Here is a 5,486-nt window from a genome sequence, read left to right as displayed (position 1 = left end):
CAACTACAGTATGGTACACTCTCTACTTAACTATACGTATATTTTCTTACTTTGAAGAAACGCCATTCCAAAATTCAATATTTCACACGATGTTTTTGCGACGACGTGTCTACGAAACAGCTCCGGTAGTTCACATACACGCTTGCTCCCACCGTAATTTGGATATTATGAGACAGGTGCACAACTTTAACTTTAATCATTTGAACTTACACCTTTAGATCGGTGGGACTCGATGACAATCGGTGCGTTCGTAAATTAAAAGGTACAAACTTAACTAAACAAATACATAAAAAGGAGAAATATGCATAAAAAATATACATATAAAAACATATGAACTCTTAACTAAAAACAAAAGTAAGTCACAGAAATGAGAGAGAAGGTATCTGAAGGAAAATTGCTGCCAAGGACAGTGTGCCCTACCAGGCTAAACCTACAAATTATTAGTCCATCGCTCATCTCTTATTAGCATCCACCCTCGAATTGGTCTAAAACTGGGGCCAAAACGGTATCCGACCAGTTTGTCAAAATCCAGTTTGTTGAAACCCATGATTTCCGATTTAATGACCTCTTGCCGAAACCCACTGTTTGCCGAATCCAGTTCACCGAAATCATGACAACCCAGTTTGCCGAAACCCGACTCATTTGCCGTCACCATCGTGCAAAAGTACAGCTTACTGTGCTTTTGAAAACATGATGGGTGGATCAGGGGAGGAGCCACAATCCCGTATTTGCAGTGGCGTATCCAAGGGGAAGGACGTGGGGGGGGGCCCCACAAAAAGCTTGCGCCCCCCCCCCATTCTAAAACTTCGAAGAAAAAAAATTAGGCTAGGCTTATGCTTATGCTGTCACGGTTAACGTGTATTCGGGAATCTAAGAAGCAATATTTTTCAGTGGGCGTGGCCACCGAAAATAAATTCCACGCCCCCTCATATTTTGGTCTCGCCCTCCCCACCAGCCCCACCCCCCATTTTAATACTGCTAGATACGCCACTGCGTATTTGTACCCGTGTAAACGCTCCGCTTTGAATATACGCCCCTTCTAGAGCCTCATTTGGAATAAACGCCTCTTTCGAAAATACCCCGTGGCGTATATTTTCTCTTGGAATAAACCCCCCCTTGACTGTAAACAGATCTAATGGAACATAATTCCCAACACTTTTGACTAATGTTTTACTCCAGTAGAATTACATTTTAATTACAGTAAGGGGCGTTTGAGTATATACAGTACGTATCCATTTTACACAATAAAATAAATGCCTGCCTCGAATAAACACCTCCCTCGAATAATCTCCCCCTTAAAAACAATTCTTAACAATAAACGCCTGAGGGCATTTATTTGACGAAATCGTCCGTGACCAAAAATTATAATATGTCTATCCATATAACGTTATTTTGATTTTCAATTTCTAATTCAATTCAATTCAATTTATTCAACAAATAACCCCAGACTGGGGAAGGTAAAAATATATAAAATACAATAAAACTTCACAATACATAATTAATCAGAAGAAACTCGCATCCATAATACAACAACAACAATATTGTGGTATTAAAAAAAAAAAAATTCCCAACATGGATTGTTTTATGCCTGGACCCTGACAGAGGCTCTAGTCAGCCCCTTGATTCGGGTGTATATAGATTATTATTTATTTATTTATTTCATTTAGGTATACATATTATTATATTAATTAAACTTTATACACTTATTATAAATATGGTTTATAAGATATTTTATCCATCTGCCAGGCCTATTTAATTTTTTTTTTTTTTGCTGGTAGCTAAATTGTTAATCAAGTTTGATTTACAGGTTCTGAGACAAAACTAATTATTAAACTGCAATTAGCAGTTATTTATTATATGAATAAACAGAGATCGCATCGCACTTCGCATTGGAAGACTCCTAAATTCCTAATTTCGCAATTCTGGAATTTGCCTCTTAACAATGTAATAGATAGTTTCTTTTTTTCCCAATAAATCATGTAATTTTCTTTCTTCTTTAAGAGTGGAGAAGAACAATTTCCAATTATGGATGAATAAATAGATATCTATGTCTATGCCCTTAATATATCAATGTTTTCTTTTCTGGAATTAAATACTTCACATGTACTTTACTAATATATGGTAATCTTAGAAGTAAAATCATCTTATATCAAAAGCATCCATGAGGTAGCCTTATGATTTAGTCAATACGAGTATATATAGATGAGTTGCAAATATCATCGACCTATTAAATAAGATAGGTCCATGCTAATATCTTTATGATTAACAGTACATTTTATTTTACAATCTTTCATTCCTTCACTGTGGGGATGTTTAATTGCCTTGGGATGCTGTTGTGCTGAGACCCTGTATTGCCAATGGTTCCTGTGTTTGTGTTTTTATAGGTTCAGAAATCTGTTAGTGGCAACAACCTTGTGCAACCTTATAAAGAAAATATTAACAAGGTTGAAACCATTAATAAGAAACAGCTAATATAAAAGGTCTTGTTTGAGACTGTATTTTAACATGTTGACTCTCCTATCTTATAAAAATAATACAGAAATTAAATACATTGTTAATTATTTTTGTAATAAATGTTAATTGTTATTAACTTAACAGACAATATTTATGTTCATCCTTGAAGGAGAAAATTTATATTTGATAATTTTTTCATTGAATAAATTCAGGTCCTAAAATTCCGCTTGCTTGCTTGCATTTTTGTGGTTTACGGTATATGTAATATTTCTTTACTCCACACAGGTAGTTATGCATTTCACAATCTCCATCTGAGGGCACTGTTCAAGTTGTATGAATACCGTAGTAGGCCTAAGCAATTTGTTTGTCAATCCAAGACACTATTTAATCAATCATCTATCCAACCAACCTATAACTGAACCACCAGCAAATCTATCAATCAATCAATCAATCAAGTAGTCAACATCCCACTGCTTTTTGATTGCTACAGAAATTAAGTGAGGTAAAATGTTATTGTGGGTTTGACGTCTTGTCATACTTGATAACTCCAAATCTGGGGAAAATGCAGGATTTGGCAGTAGGGGGTTGCATAAGAGTCCACCATCTCAGCCCCAACATGGTTGGTGTTGAGGTGAGAAAATTTTGAGAATAGGGACCTCAAGTTGCCCGGAATGCACTCTCATACTTTAAAAATCTTACCAGTTAAAATAATAATATATCAACAATACAACAATTGTTTTTCTTAATACAATTTAGGGGGTGCGATCACACTGTCTGCACTCACACGCCCCCCCCCCCTTGCAACCGCCCCAGCAGATAACTCCAAAGACTTGTGCAGTCTCACGTTGATCAAAAGCAGACCATCTCAGCTGTATGTTTTAATGTTAAAAGTACAGAAAACCTTCTGTACTATTTCGTCCTATTTACCCAGGGGAAATGCTTATTAATTTGCCAATTTATATTCTGTAAAGTACAAAATGGCTTTTCATTATACACTTTAGTTAAAACTAGTACTGTACTCCAAAATATATGTGCATTTTTTATGAGTATCATTTTTACTCAAGGCAGTGGGGATCAAAAGACATTAATTTTGAATGTAATCATGATTATTGTTAACATCATATTCATATAATTATTGTAATATCATCATTAAATCCAAACTTTTATAATGAAATTATATATTTTTGTGTAATTTAAAATTGGTATGATGTTGGGTTTATTTATAATTATTTTAAATTATGATTAATTAAATTAAATTAAATGACTAACTTATATATTATTAGTATTTTAATGAATCGGCAGAAACACCAGTAAGATTATGCTTTATGTAACTAGGTAAAAACTAAAACAGTGTCGGGCATCGCACTTCATCAGGTGAAATAATAACAGTGCTAGAACAGGTATTGATTGATGTTATAATCGTATCAAGCATAGCGGCGCTTAAACTAAAAGTTCCTTTTTTTCAGTTGTATGAAAAAGTGCGTCCCTGGCGAGATTGGAACCTGCACGCTCTTGCTATCAAGGCGAGTATCATACCATTAGACCATGGAGATCTATATTGTCAACGTGCAGATTTAACTTCAGGTTAGCACACCCACCACCACCATGAAAAACAATTTATATTTATTATGCCCGTCGCTGCATTCTGTCAACTATATTTCAGACTCAAGTTGTCCATATCAATACACACTTTTGTAGCTGTCTCTTATACACATCTAGATGTGTATAAGAGACAGTATATATACAATATCATTAGAATCTCCCAAAATAAGATCTACTTTCCTTTATACATTTAAAGCATCTATCAATCCCTCTGTTTACATTTATCAATACAGTTTTATTTTTATTTTGTTTACTGTCTAGATGGATTTGGTAAAACAATTTTGCTAATTTTAAGGTATAAACTTACATTTTAATATTATTTTCTTGTTTTCTTCATTTTTAAAAATAATTTTTAAAAATTTAGGGGGGAGGGGGGAGGGGCAGGCCGGTTATGCCCCCACCTACAAAGACTCTTGGTGTGGATGCATCTAACAACTAGTTGTATGTTTAGAATTTTATATTTTGATATGCTTGTGTTTTTTAAATGTAAATTTTGACCATGTATATTTAATATCCTATGTACTGTGTTCCCTCAGAGGGCTTAGTATGAAAGATAAAAACAATAACACACATTATCAGGATAAAACGCATCTAAACCACATTACTAAATATAGGCAAACTCACAAAGTCTGAAAAATTTAATTATATTAATTCTGTAATAAAATGAAATGTTGTCTATAAAAATCTAGTAAAAATACAACAGCTAAATGAACAAAATAAGATGTGATGAAGGTTTCATATATACAATAATATTAAATACTGTATATTTTATTGTTTTTATCTGTTTAAAATTTAACTTCTTTTAACTGAACTGAACTGGTTTAGGATTTCATACTGCTGTTGTTTGCTTGTATTTTATACAAATATGTAAAGTTTGACCATTTCATTTAAATTTAAAATTATTACAAGAGTCTGTATTCCCTGAGGGCTAGTACAGAAATATAAAAACAATAACATACATTTATAACAGGATAAAAACATCAAACCACAATTACTAAATATAGGCAAATTTACAAACAAGTTGGAAAGAACATAATTAAATTAAATACATGACTATTAACATATATTGTTATCTACATCAATCTAAGAAATATGCCAAATAAAATTAATACAAAAGCTAAGAAAAAAAATAGGAATGATTATGCGCTAAAATGTTGGAACATTTCAAACGTTATGCATAATAATAATAAACAAAAATTTTTAATTATACTTCTTTTTTAACATTTTAATTTATTTATGATTTGAATAATTGTGTTTTATTTATAATGTTAGACAGATGTGATTACACTGAGTGACCTAGTTTTCAGTACATTTAAATCACACTTAAAAATTTTGTATAGTTATACCTTATTTAATTTAGGAATACAGTAAGTGTGATTTAGAGTCGAATCAAACCCAAAATAGATGCTAGCGTTAAAATATACAAGACA

The 5,486-nt window shown here is 32.7% G+C and overlaps 1 long non-coding RNA gene across 1 annotated transcript in view; it reads right to left on the bottom strand.

The window, feature by feature from the left end:
- The window catches only part of LOC117119450, a 10,898-nt gene extending 10,729 nt beyond the window's left edge, over window positions 1–169 (bottom strand). The window contains exon 1 of the long non-coding RNA XR_004447190.1: window positions 51–169. This is a non-coding gene — a long non-coding RNA (uncharacterized LOC117119450). The remainder of the gene's footprint in view (window positions 1–50) is intronic.
- Window positions 170–5,486: the final 5,317 nt, after the last annotated feature.

Source organism: Anneissia japonica, unplaced genomic scaffold, assembly GCF_011630105.1.
Source record: "Anneissia japonica isolate Jap-2015-1 unplaced genomic scaffold, ASM1163010v1 scaffold287990_len610157_cov183, whole genome shotgun sequence".
Classification (NCBI taxonomy): domain Eukaryota; kingdom Metazoa; phylum Echinodermata; class Crinoidea; order Comatulida; family Comatulidae; genus Anneissia; species Anneissia japonica.
This window is presented reverse-complemented; position numbering and strand designations above follow the sequence as displayed.